The sequence below is a fragment of the Ambystoma mexicanum genome, chromosome 4q (assembly GCF_040938575.1).
Source record: "Ambystoma mexicanum isolate Mex_15411 chromosome 4q, UKY_AmexF1_1, whole genome shotgun sequence".
In the NCBI taxonomy this organism is placed as follows: domain Eukaryota; kingdom Metazoa; phylum Chordata; class Amphibia; order Caudata; family Ambystomatidae; genus Ambystoma; species Ambystoma mexicanum.
This window is the reverse complement of record NC_090928.1, coordinates 286,144,611-286,159,161: the sequence shown is the minus strand read 5'-3', so window position 1 is coordinate 286,159,161 and position 14,551 is coordinate 286,144,611. Positions and strand designations below refer to the sequence as shown.

The window sequence follows — 14,551 nt, the reverse complement described above, 5'->3', positions numbered from 1 at the left end:
AGCTTGCCGATTAGCAATACTTGGCACATTTGTGATCACCAGGGCATAAAATCCCATATATAAGGTGTTCTCCCGTGTGTGCAGGTCCTGCCACAAAATGCAAAGGGCAGACACAAAGGCCCTAAAAATGGCATTGTTTGCCTGATACAATCCCATGTACGGTGTAAACTTGCAGATTCTGCCACAATATGTCAAGTGCAGCCTCAAATTTCCCAATAATCCCTCTATATTTTCTATTTTTAAATTTATATAGACAACAACAGAGAGCAGAGGAAGTCCTTGGGTAAGGTGCCTTTACACAAGAGTATTGATGAAATTAATGATGTATAACGGATGATGAAGAGGTAAGAGAAGGAACAAATATCAGGCACAGGGACTGGAGGATATTCTAATACTTTTAACATTGAGGTCGGTATTTACATTTTTAAAAATGAAATACAGGTAATTTCGAACAAAATGCAAATTGCACGCAGGGGACCACCAACGTGTGCACTTGCTGTGGGGTTCCTTGAATGCAATGTTCAACGTTTGCACAGCGCAGTGCATAAGTAAAAAGGAAAACACAGTGGAATCGCCTTTGCTCTTTACTTTTACCCTCCGCTTTGCAAAAAAGTGAACGATGCCTGCAAACTGCACTTGGTCTCATTACAAGTATGGCGGTGCATGGAAAAATTGGTGGTAACGGAATTACTGTCACTTTTCCTGCATCGCCAAACTACGAGTATGGCCCTGGAGTGGGGGATTAAATCCTCCTACTTTCGCCAAAAATCTGCAAAATGTGCACACAGCGATAATTCTGACAGTGGTAATTCCGACAAAAATGCCCCATAGAGTCCAATGGACTCTCAAAAAATCGGGATTAACTCCATCACTGCAACTTGTAATCTGGCGGTAATTCCGCCGGACCAAGGGGCGATAAAGGTAATTCCGTTGTGCAGTATTACAGTGGATTTACCAGCGGAATATCGCCCAATGCGTAATGAGGCCCCATGTTTTGAACCTGCTCATGGAAAACACAACATACTCCACACTGTTGCTCTTAAAATCTTCAAATCTGTACTTCCTTGGACGGACATGAAGTTCTTTAGCTCATGAAAATATGACCTCCAGCACTGCCTTCAAAGAGTCACCTGTTCCTAACCTCTTGGGAGGATAGCCCAGGGGCAATATGCTCGCCTTGGAAGCAGGACAACACGGAGCAACACAGGTTTGAACCCCAGGTCCACGCTAAGAAACCTCTGGGTATTAAGTGCGTTATAAATAACCAATAAAAAAAAATCTACTTTCAAGTATTCCACAGTCTGCTCAAATACATATTTAAGTCATATATGCAGTCCTGCCCCTAGTCATGCACACAGCTGGGTACACAATGCAGTTGAGCCATCTTAACAATTAGAACAGAGAACAGATCAGATCAGCCGTGTTGGTGTGTCCTTCCTGCCCAGCTCTCCCCAAACACCACACTCACCAGGGCAAATGCAAATTGTCCTATAGCAATCAGCTTACGAGTAACTTCAGACCAACCCCTCACAGCCCTCAGAGCCAACCAATCGGTGCGTGGTATTAATCCCAGTAACATAACATAACGTACAGCAATCTCCATAACAGTGGTGTGACACTAAAAAACTGTGCTCTCCTGCAAAATGCAGCGAGGGGCACACTCATACTCTTCTAAACTGGGGACAAACACATAACGTGAGCCCATCTGGAGGCCCCTCAATAACCTGCCTGCAGCACATGTCTGTTACACCTGTGCTCATAAACATAACATGCAAGCATGGAATTACTGGAGTGAATTCGAGGCATGTGGCTTTCCAAAGAACAAGTATACAGTGGCTCAATTCAAGACTGGCTCTTTTCATTGGAATATAGGCATGTACAGTATACATGCAAAGCCAAACGTGTGCAGGCATAGTAGTAAGCTTCCAACATCTTCCAAGTGACCCGTCCCTAAAAGACACACTACACTGCCGTTCCATCTGGCAAGCTAAACTCATCCCATAGCAGTATGGGATTTAGAGGTCTGCCGATAAGTGACTCCAAACTAAAATACAAAGGTTCCATTACCACCACTATTTTTGGCAGTAGAGCAATCATCATCAAACATACCACGCTGCTGAATTCCTCGACTGGAGGTCAAGTGGAGGAATTGGCTCCAGCTGATTGCTGGAGTCAAATCTTCCTCTGCACCTCCCAAAAATCATTGGATTTGCCGCAGCGGAATGACCACTTATGGTATGTCTACAAAGGTCCTATGGCCTCCAGAAACCGCGATCAATAGTGCCTTATTACAACACGTAACTCGGCTGTAATTCTTTGGAAAATGTGGGAATTCTTTAAATACAAAGTGTGACATGGCTTTGAATTTCAATCTCATTTTCAGTCTATGGGGATTGTGTCTTGAAGCTTATTCATTCCATTTATTGACATTAAGGGCCTGATTCAAGAAGACCTTGCACTGTAAAAATGCTCTTTGCACTGTTTTTGTTGGCAGTGCAAAGTCACTTTGCTTCAGTGAAAAGTCACTTTGCACCTTGCAAAATATTCCATGAATCAGGCCCTAAATGATTCAAGCTTTCACTGCACACCATCCGCATGTTCATGTATCTGACAATTATTGCTAATACTACCTGTTATGGGGCCTAATTACGAGTCAGGCGGTAACCCTGTCGGTGCGACCGGAATATTGCCACCAGACTCGTAAAATGTTACCGGTGCCTGACTTCCCGGTGCCACCGGGAGATTCAAAGTCTGGTGGCACGGGAAGTCAGCCGCCAGTAAAATATATGTCTCCATTCCCATAGAGTCCAGTAGGACTCTATGGGAGTGGAGACACGGAAGCACCGGCAGCGTTGCTAGGGTGCCGGTGCTTCCGTGACCGGTCTGCCTACCATGACCGGTGCGGCCATCAGGGTCAGACCTGTCGGGCACAGCGGCCACGGCAGTCAGGATCAGAGTTTGCCGATCCAGAAACAAGAGTGCCGGTAAATTTACTGGCACCCTTGTTTCCGGATCGGCAAACTCATAATGAGGCCCATGAACTCACTTCTGCAAGACTATCAAGGTACTCCTGACAATTCGATGCAAATCCAATAAGAAAATCCATGCATAAAATATATCAATACATGCAGTGAAAGTCCTCCATCTTGAAGCTGCAGCGCACCTACATTATCGGCAAGTGGCTCTTACATACAGTGCAGCGAAAAACCTTGTATTTTGAGATTTCCTTTACATTCCTACGGTTCAGCATGTGCTTTACATTTCCAATAGCCCTTTTACTTTAGGCAGCCTTAGTGAAGCAGGCCTTCATGTGGCTTGAAGCTGCCTGCCCTTCCCTTTTGGAATGCTTTCTTTCCATCGGCTGATGTGTTCATAGAATTAACATATGTTCTGTTATTTGATATTTGTATGGCACCTATTGGCATAGTTATGGCTTCTAAGCGCTCCATTTTAGTCACAATTTAAGCATGTGCAAGCTAGTTGTACATATTCTTGGTTTCTTGCTCTTTCCACTTCGCAATTTGATATACTTGTGTGTGTGTGTCTGTCCTCTATCTATGGGAGTCATAAGCAGTTGTTTTGTGTCTATCTGCAATAAACTAAAAGTGTTTGTGTAGCTTCATACATGGATGCCTATATACTTCATGTCTAACACATCTATGTCATAACGCCAGCGGTGACGTCATCAGCTCCTCGAGAGTTATAGTCAGTCAACTTGTTCGATTGAGAACAACTGTATCTCCTCCATATTGTCATTTAGATATGGTTTGAATGGCTGTCTGAGCGACTAGCGTTTCTCACATCTGTGATACAACAGCGATTGCGAGGCAGGGCCTAGGTGTGATGTGCATCTCTCATTTCTCTGCCGTCGGGCTGCAAGTCGGGTGGGGGTCACAAGGGCCACACTTGTATCTCCCTCTTCATGTGCTAGCACGGAAATGGAAAGAGCATTACATTGCATGCGAATAGTAAATAGAATTATGTGAATATTCAACTATTGGCAGAGAGTGCTAGTTTAAAACATTATACAAATCCAGCACAGCATTGTGTTGAGGCGCAGACATGGCTGCTATGTCAGTGACCTGTAAGCACCCGGTTGAAACATCTCAGAATTGTCAAAAGTAAAAATATATCTTTGTGAGTACAATGATGCTCACACCTTTAATTCTCCCAAAACGCTGACATGAGGGGTTTGGGGGAAATATAATGTAATGTGGTCTTTTGTATAGCTCACCTCCACAATTTTGAAAGAAGACACAAGGGGGGTGGTCCTGGCTGAAACAGTCAAAGCTGATTGCAAGTTATTAAAATGCAAATAAAATTTGTTATATATCTAATCCTTTGTTATGGTACTTATTCGTATAAATCCAAAGGAAAGATGGAGAGGTACCAGGGAGAAAGAGTGTATACCACAAAACACTTAATTGATATAAGACTGGGAGTCTTTTTTATTTTTTCTCCTCAGTCAAATGTTCATTATTAAACAAACAAAGGTCGCATAGACATGTAAATGATACAAACATTGCATTATATTGCATTGTACAGAATATTCATTATTTCACATATTCAGCCATGTAAACAGCAAAAACACATTGATGCATAGATCCATAGAACATTTTTTGTTGCTCTAACACAAAACCTTGGATAGGTCTAACAAAAGCCAGGCTGGAGGGTGACCAAAGTAGATCGACGTCACTGACATAAATCAAAACCAATTGGAAAACAGGGACCTGTTAACCCCAAAGGGGGAAGTGTCCCAGGACGTTTCGGCTAGACAGTGGATCACAGCCTTCTTCATGGAGCCAAGGATTTGGAAACCCCTGTGGAAGAGGAAGAGGTGCTATGGTTAGCGCACCTAATGTCATGTCAGGACATGGTATACAAAAGAACTCCACATACAGAATATGATAAAATTCGTACAAACAGGACACACTGATTAAAACAGGAGAGCTCTGGTAGACTCATATTGTTGGTCAAGTACTGACCTTAGCCAGGACAGAGTCCTGGGTGGTGGCCTGATGGCTAAAATTGCAAATTCCAATGGATAACTCTGGTGGAAAAAGTAGAAGCTGCTTCTAACATGCAGGAGCTGGAAAACAAATGTAAGAGGAATTGGGGCTCTTGCATCAGTGGGCCCCCTGTGGTATAAATAGGGGCAAGAATGTTGGTAAATAGGAGGTGTAACAGGAAAATTACCTGGAGTTAGCTAGGTGATGGTCTCGGCAACCAAGCAATACAACTGGCGAGGTGCCCAAATTGCCGACTTGGGAAACTGGAGAACAACGGTGAGCAGAGACAGCTAAAGGCTGTAAAGAGGAGAGAAGACCGTGGTCAGTTTAGGTTTGCCACATGGATTGCAACTGCAGTGATCAGGGGCTATGCCTCCCGTGAGTAAGAGGGAGAGCGCTGTTCGCCTGGACGGGTGCAATGACACAAGGGAGGGAAGGAAACTTGAAGTACCTGAATCGAGTGGGCTCCGGCGTCCGCGTACAATCGTCAGCTCGGTGGGACACAGAGTGAAGCTGTGTGCACCGTGCTATACGGCGCATGCCCAGAAATACCCGATACTGGTTTCCTGCGCATGCGTGGCAAACGCTAATTGCCTACGCATGCGCATGGAAAGTACGACGCACACCTAGGAGTGTCAGACACTGGTGTACTGCGCATCCGCGGCAGACGCTGGTTGCCTGCGCATGCGCGAGGGAAATAGTGTCCCAGGGCCCGAGTGCTCGCAAAATCGCGGAAGGGCAGAACACGAGGGAAAAAAAGAAAAGAAAAATACCCAACTGGACCCTCATGGCGCCAAGGACACGTATTAGAATTGGCGATGGGGTTCTATTTCATTGAGTCCTGAAGAAATGGATTGAAGTTTATACATCCACCAGCTTTCTTTGAAATTCAAAGAGTTGGTAATGTTGCTGGTGTTGTTCACTTTATCCGCTACCCACCAAAAGAAACTGTCTGGGCCGTGTTGCATTTCAAGAAAGTGTGGAACTAATGGGGCCGCCACAGTTTTACAACGAATTCTCGAGCGGTGCTCCCCAATTCTTTTTTGTACCGGTCTCGATGTTTGGCCCACATACCGTAATTTGCAAGGGCATTCTATGATGTAGATTACATTGCAGGTCTTACAGTTGGAAAAATGCTTGAGTTTCCATTCCTTGTTGCCAATCATGAAGGAGTTCATTTTCTTCGTCTGTTTGCACACAGTGCAGTTCCCACATGGATGGTGGCCATTGATCTCTCTCAAGTTCCATAGAGTAGATCTGGTGCTTGTTTTAGTTAATCTGGCATGCGTGAGCATGTCTCTCAAATTTTTAGATCTTTTGAGTGCCATTCTAGGCAGCGGTTCCTGGGGTAGACTAAGTTGTATAAGTGGCCAGAATTTTCTAATAACTCCTCTAAGTTTTGTAGTACGGGGGCCGAAAGTGGTGACACATGCCATGATGTCTTGTTGGGTGTCCTGGATTTTAGGTGTGAGGAGTACTTCTCTCGGTGTAAATCTGGCTCTCTTTTGAGTATCTCTGAGGAGTTTTTTGGGGTATCCTCGAGCTTTCAATTTAGTTTCAAGGGCTGCTGCGTTTATTTTAAACTCTTCTGTATCAGTGCAGTTTCTGCGTACTCTAAGAAACTGGCCATAGGGCAAGTTGTTTCTCAGGTTGCGCGGGTGGTTGCTTTTATAATGGAGCACTGTGTTGCGATCTGTTTCCTTCTTGAACATGGTGCATTCCAAAATATTATTCTTAGGTCTGATGGTAAGGTCCAGAAAGTTGATGCTAGTATTACAACTGGAGATGGTAAATTTGATTTCTTCCGTGCGATTATTAATCCATCCAAAGAACTCTGTAAGGGTGTTATTCTCTCCTTTCCAGATAAAGATGATGTCGTCAATATATCTGTGCCAAAGCATTATATTGTCCAGGAATGGATTACATATGTTGAGGACATGATTGTATTCATATTCAGCCATGAATATAACTGCCATGCTCGGGGCAAAGGCTGCCCCCATGGCTGTGCCCCGAATTTGCAGGTAGAAAGTCTCTTCAAATTGGAAGAAATTGTTCGTAAGAGCCAATTCCAGTAGTTCAACTATAAAATTAATAGGAACTCTTGTTTGTGACATATGATGGGTAAGATGATGCCTAATGCATTCGACCGCAGCTTCTTGGGGGATGCTGGTGTAAAGGCTATTGATGTCCATAGTCACTAAAATATCTTCTGCAGGATTAAATGGTTGCTGTTCAAACTTGTTTATTGTTGCCATTGTGTCGCGCAGATATGTGGGAGTTTTCTGACTCAGGGGTTTTAAAAAGTAGTCAATAAATTGACAGATAGGTTCAAGCACCGAACCACATCCTGACACAATGGGTCTTCCCGGAGGTGTGTTCTGATTTTTATGAAGTTTGGGTAGAGCATAGAACGCTGGAATGCGACCCGCAGAGTTGTTGAGGAAGATTTCTTCTTTGTCCGAAATCCAATTATTTAACATGGCCAAATCAGTTGTCTCCTTGATTTTCATTTTGATTTCTGGTGTAGGATCTTTACGGAGTTTTTTGTAGTTATCCTCTACATTAAGTAATAACAGTACCATTTCCTTATATTGTTCTTTGCTCTGAACAACAACTCCACCTCCTTTGTCCGCTGCTTTGATAACAATAGAGGAGTTTCCTGACAGTGATTTGAGGGCTTGTTGTTCTCCCCGTGAGAGATTGTTTCTTTTATGCGACGGTATGAGCTGGACTTTTTTTAGTTCTTGCTTAATGCATTTTTCGAAAGAGAGGACAGATGCTGGCATTTCGTTGTCACTGGGGAGGAAGTTGGATTTTCTCCTTAATCCTGAGTCTTCTGTTTCTGGAAGGCTTTCTTTATCCAGAAAGAAGACTTTTCGTCTAATAGTCCTGTAAAAGTGAGAGAGTTCTTGGTCCAGTCTGAACCAATCAGTATGATTGGTGGGGACAAAAGACAATCCTTTGGATAGTAATGATTTCTCATCTTTATTGAGCACACATCCTGAGAGGTTGAAGATAGGTATAGTCTCTAATATCTCCTCCATCTCCTGTTGGGATTCGGTGCCCTCCAGCGTGGGTGGTTGAATGAAGGCATGGGTTGAAAATGCGGTGGACCCCAGTAGCCTCCCCTGGGATCCCCTAGGCCTAAAAAAGGCAACCTTGGTGGTTGTTGCTGGTTGCCACGGTTGCTGGATCTATCATTAGGGTTAGCTAGGTCATCGTCGGATGAACCCGAGCTAGATGTATTCCAGAAGGAAACTGTTTTGCGTCTGCTCCTTGGCAGGCCTGCTTGATTATGTAATCTTTCTTTTTCCTTTTTCTCCTTATAATCAACCGATAGGTATGGGTATACGAGTTCAAGTTGGAAGTTTTTGATATCTTTAGCTAGTTTTTTGGGTTTTTTGTCTAACGTACTGCTCATAAATGTATCCAGTGTTTTGTTTATTTCTTTCAATTTGTCACAGGCGTTATCCAGACTTTCATCATTCAAGAATTTAGTCTCTTGTTCTTTTAGTTCTTTGGAAATGAACCTCCACAATTTTGACAGCTTTGTTGCATTTGGCTCTGAGAAAGAAGAGAGAGAAAAAAGAGGGAATGTTGCGGTGTTCGTGGGATAGTGATGTAATTTTGAGATTACACAAGTCCGACACGCAGGTAAGTAATTTACGGTAAGTTTATTACTTGTTACAGCGCCATCCTTAATCACGTTAGATGGTAAGCGAGCGACACCGACAACATCCCACCCGGCCGCAACAGTTAGCCCCAACTGCAAAATACAGAATGTAGCGCTGAACTCGTACACTGCACGTTCTAAGCCATGCTCAGCAACACCTTCACGTGCACCTCATTCCCAACACGTAATATACATTACGACACATAGCTAGGAAGGCAGATGTAAACAGGTGTGTCGATGCATGCAGGCCAGAAGCAACAGAGTCCTGGGTGCTGGTATGATTCCGAGAGGTTTGTGACAGTGACATTTGGGTTTGTGTCTCATGAAGTGTATGGAGTCCAAGATCAATCAATTGAAAGCCAGCGCTGTGATACTGGGTTAGGCAAAGGCGTGTGGCAGGTGTCGGTCGAGCAAACTGTGAGCAGTGGCATGGCTCAGTGAAGACTAATGTGCTATTTTCAGCCAGATTGCTGTCGTTTAAGTAAGTAAACTTTGTGAGTAGGATAAAGTAGTAAGACATGGAGTAGTGGTAGGGTGACCGGACGTCCTGGTTTTGCCGGGACCGTCCCGGTATTTGGTGCTCTGTCCCTGTTTCTCAATATTATGTTCCCATTGGAAACTGCACTGGTCGCGGTTTTTGGTAGTAGGTCTTCATCGCTGGCAGGCAAGAATGCACAATCTCGCACAGAAGAAATGCTGCTTTTTACTACTTAAGATAGTTTTGGTTTGTGATAAATTAATTATATAATATGTGTTTATTTGAACAGTAACAATTAAACCCCCTTCTCCTCCAGACGCTACTGAAGTGAAGTGCCCTGACAGCCACTTTCAAGAGATAGTCCTACTTTAATGCTAGTTGCCCTGTCCCGGTTTTTTACTTTTTAAATATGGTCACCCTAAGTAGTGAGTCAGTTATTTGGGGGTAAGTGAAGGAATTGGGAATAGTGAAGACTCCTGCTCTCATAGGAGTTTTAATGCTGGACAGGATGCAGAGTTCTTAGTGTACCATGTTCCGCTTAATGGGAAGGGAAACGATCTTCTGCCTTCCTCGGCTGAAGCGTTATGCGTGGGGACGTGACATGCTGATGAGATTTGCTACAAAGGGACCCTGCTCTGTTTCGTCCTGGTTTAAGATGTTGTTCTTCTGGTCTTTCTTTAAACTGATGATCTTTTGAGGCCACCTGGGGCCAGATCACAGAAACTTTGCACCGGTGCAAGTGCAAAGTTGCACGGTATTAGCACTAGGACAATGTTTGCCCTATTTGCAAAAAAACACTGAGTCATATTAGGAAACCACTGCCCCACAGACAAGTGCAGTTTGGCATGGTATAGGCACCAGGGCAAAAATTGCTGTAGTGCATACAAATATATATTTTGATGCATTTTTGCACCAGGGCAAACTGTGACCTAGTGCTAATTCCCTTCCGTATTAACACTGGTGCAAATACTGTGCTACTTTTCACTTGCACTGATGCAAAGTTTCTCTAATCTGGCCCCTAATGTTTCTTTGGGTTGTAAAATGCCAGCGATGGTTGTCTTAGAAGCTGCACGTCCCTGTACCTCCTTATTTATTTATATTGGGCGGTTCTCTTTGGATCTGGGATGGCTGCTAGTTGGGATTGGTCTGCGGTGCTTAGATGGGGAAGGTGTAGGTGAAACAGCCTACAAAACTCTGAATAATGGAGGCCTGCAGTTTCCATCCCAAGAGCAATGTCCTGTGTTTCACATACACAGATGGACCAATGAACTAATTGATATCAAGTTAATGCAGATTCTAAACAGGCCATGAAGGAGGTACTTCATTGTAATGGGCACACACCTGCTCGCCTGTGCAGTTCTGCATTACTCTAATTGGGTGCTGTGTGGGGACTTGGTGAACCATGGAGTGGCTCTATGGGCAGCTTAATGAATATGTAAAAAGTGTGTATGCCCTGTGTAAACCTATATATATATATATATATATATATATATATATTAGTACATTGTCTCGCCAGCAGTCATCGAGCAGCAGGGAAGACAGCCGAATTGTAAGGCCTGCCATTCTGCGTGCTTGGGGTTATAAATGGCACTGAGAATGAGCTGGGGCTTTAAAACCCGTATCCTTTGTTTTCACAACATGATTAGGAAATATTAATTGAATGGGGTGTTTTAGTTAATATAGCCCACACTGCAACGTGCCCTCTGCAAACACCCTCCTTCAAACCCGACCCCTTGCAAATGAAAGTGCTAATGATATGATAATGATATGATATGGCATTTATAACGCGCCTATACACAAGTGTTTCAAGGCGCGATGCCATGTGGAGGTGGAAAATATTTCTCTAATGTTTTGTTTATTTTTTTTATTGACGGATATGTGTACACGCTTTGCTCATTATTACCTTTTTTAGCAATGTCATCAAATTGCATTATGTTCACTTAGCACATCATGCCAGTTTCCATTATGAGCCATCATTGCCGGTTTTCATTATACCCACTTAGCACATCATCGCCATTTTACATTAAACCCACGTAGCACATCTTTTTCAGTTTCCATTGAGCATGGTTGACAGACCAGCGATGGTGTCCTATATATTCCATGACATCGCCCTTGTCTAGACGTCACTGCCTTCTACCAGCGCAGGTCCCCTTCTATTCTTAATGTTCGACAAGGGAGACCAATGGTCACTAAAGTCTAGGCTTCGCTGGAAAGCTAATCCAAAGCCTAGGTTGGACTATCCAGTAAAGACTCTGTCCGCACGGCAGCGTCTGCAGTTTCCTTTCAGATTGGCTGGCATGAGCTAGGCTGACACGCCCAGACCACGTGTGCCAGACTGCAAGCCAATAGCAGGCATGTCGGGGTGGTGCCTCTGGGAACTTCTTTATGGCAAGTGCACATTACTTTTCTGAGTCCTGGGAGAAGTAAACAATTGACACTGGTCTTAGTGTTGAGGCAGAGAATGGATTTGGGATAGTTGCAGTGCAAGTGAAATGATAACATTTGACTCCATTTAGCATTGGGTCAATGTCAAGAGTTCCCCGGATGGAGAGCTTGGTTTGGCACCTCTGGGCCTGGGGTTACTCCCGAGCAGGAACGCAGGGAGTGAGCTCCGCGAGGCAGATGGTGTTGCAGAAAGTGAGGAGGGAGAGCCCAGGGTGGAGGAGTACCATATATATAGTTCTGAGTTCCCAGAATGCCGTTGTTCAAGTCACATGTGGGGTGTGGTTAGTGTGCTACAAGGGAGGAGCGTTAGCCCTGGAAGTTATTACCTTTACAGCCATGCAGGATTGAGAGGCACTGAGCTAATAAACGAGAGCCAGCAGAGTACAACCCAGGGCACTCCTGGCTGAGATAAGGGTGCATAAAGCTGTGAAGTTGATACTTCAGCAGCTAAGTAACTGAAGAGAAGCTTGAGAATGCTGCAATAGATAGTACATCAGGCGACATTGAAGAAGCAATGTAATTAATCTCAACAAAGGATGATGGCCCAGAAGCAGCTGACAGCCACACAGTAGCCCTTTATAATTAATTGCTCCTTTATAAAAAAAATGTGTAATTGTAATTGGTTATTTATAACAGGCTTAATACCCAGAGGTTTCTAAGCGCAGACCCTGGGATCAAACATGTGTTGCTCCATGTTGTCTTGCTTCCAAGGCGAGTACGTTGCTCCTGAGCTATCCCCTCGATCCTGAACCTCCCGAACATGCGTAATACCAGAGATTCGTTTCTAAGCGCAGGTTCAGGATTCGAACCTGGGTTGCGCTGTGTTGTCTTGCTTCCAAGACAAACACGTTGCGCCTGAGCTCTCCCCCTTCACCAACTTAACCAGAGGAAATTGGCTAGTTTTACTCCTAGAATGTCTAGGCACAAGCAGCACGAGAGACCTCAGAAACCTAAGATTTATCAATTTGTCAATCAAGCCCAACAGGCGACCTCACAACATTCAGTGGTATATGTGGAGAAGAGCAAGTCCCAGGATTGGCAAGATGTAGGCTTGAAAGCATCAGGCACCTCGGAAATCCTAATGGCAATTGAGGCAACTAAGATGTCATTTGAAACCAAGTGTAACGCTCACCTGACTCCCACAGAGGCGCTGGCCTGGTTCGCGCTGCTGGAACCTCTTCTAAGGTGATGCGCAGGGTTCGGAAGACGGACTGGACCGGGCCCCCCAAATCTGGCTTGTCTGACTCGCAGAAGTATCCTTCTGTAGGCGAAAATAGGGGATTAACTGTCTGCGGGGTAATGCAATCGGCCTCCCACTTTCCCCTCTCACCCTCCTCGAAACCCTTCTGTGATTCCTCGTAGCGTCTCACCTTAGGGTCTGGAAGGACAAGCTCTCCATCCTGCTTCTGATGCAGGGGCGCGTTGGTATCCAGTTACTTCACTGGATTTTCGGATTGGTGAGAACCAAACTTGCTTGGCTTCCAGGTAAGTTTTTTGATAAGAGGTTCCCCTTGTGTCCATGCATTAATGTACTAATGCTAGTGTCTTTTTCCCCATAGGGGCCGGGGTACGGAATGCCGGGGAACAGGCACCGACCCGAGATGAGAGGTGAAATCCTTGTAGAAATCAGGTAAGTCTTTAATGAGCGTTTTTTGGCAATGTCTTTTCATTCGCTCATTAACGCTGATGTCTCTTTTTCCCCTTAGGGGCCGGGGTCCGGAAATGCCAGGATGCGGCGCGGACCCGAAATGAAGAGGGAATGAATCAACAGGTAACTCTTAACATGGAGATTTAGCTTTCCTTATTCCCTTCTCTCTCTCGCCTTTTGTTCTGGTCTTTTCCTCCCTAGGCGCTGGGGCGTGACTGCGAATCCGGATGATCGCTGCTGAACATGGAGGCGACCTGTAAAGGTGAGTGGAATGCGGCGCTGCAGCGATCGACGCGATGAGCTTTTAAATAAAAGTCTTCCTTTTCAAGATTGTTGGCGAGATGTCTCCGGGATGCGGATTTAGCAGGTAAGGACTTTTCCTTCTTCTGTTCTCTTCTTCTCTTCCTTTGCAGGTGATCCAGGATGCAAGCAGGCATGGCAGAAGTCAGGATGCAGGAGCAGATACGGTGAGAGTCCAGCTGCTAGATGCAGAACAACGCGAAGCACGTGTGGCTGTTCGGGTGGGGTTTAAATAGCCTTGGAAGAAGTTCCAGGTATGTATCCTTCCTCCAATCAGGTATGTATCCTTCCCCGACCACGCCCGGATGGTAAATTAGTCCCACAGGTAAAGTAGTTCCTTTCAGGCCTCAAGGAGGCCGGGATCCTGCAGCATGGTCTGCATCAGGTAAGTGCACCCAAGCACTCCCATAATGAGCCTGGCGCCTATGGCGCCAGGACTGATGTCTTTTATGAGCCTGGCGGCATAGGCGCCAGGACACTGTCCAAAGGGCCCCTATATGGGGTTGCTGGGTCCTTCCTTGGGGACTGAATGTCCGCTTTCGGGGACGCAGGGCTTGAACCGGCTCCCCGGGAGCGGGCATCATGACACCAAGGTCAGTTCAGTGGAAAATGAGGCATTGCTGCTGTGTCAACAACTCCTTAATATATCCTCGAGGGTCATATAGGAGTAGACGAGAACTTTGGAAGCAGAAGACATGCAGCTTTAAAAACCCAAGCAAGGGCATTAAATAAGAAATAACAGAAACGAAAACTGAGGGCAGAAGATGGCGAGGGAGAGGTCAGGTGAAATAACATCAGCTTGGTTGGGCTTCCAGAGGTTTCGGAGGGCACCAATGCCAAAGAAATAGCTGAGAAGAGAACCCCTGCAGAAGCAGAACCCGTCTTTTATCTTTGTATTTGAAGGGGCAGACAGTATACAAGCCAAGAGACTGCCACATTTCTGAGATGAGATGCCATGTTACAAATCTCCAAGGAAAAGGACACATTAAGCAAGGCCC

General features: G+C 45.0%; 1 protein-coding gene across 3 annotated transcripts in view; it reads left to right on the top strand.

Moving 5' to 3' along the window:
- Positions 1-14,551, top strand: part of HS3ST5 (heparan sulfate-glucosamine 3-sulfotransferase 5) — an 892,491-nt gene that overhangs the window by 703,595 nt on the left and 174,345 nt on the right. The window contains exon 5 of one of the 3 annotated variants that reach the window (XM_069607861.1): positions 8,524-8,663. The exons of the other annotated variants lie outside the window; for them this stretch is intronic. The gene's annotated coding sequence lies outside the window, so the exon portion shown is untranslated. The remainder of the gene's footprint in view (positions 1-8,523; positions 8,664-14,551) is intronic. 3 annotated transcript variants of the gene reach the window in all.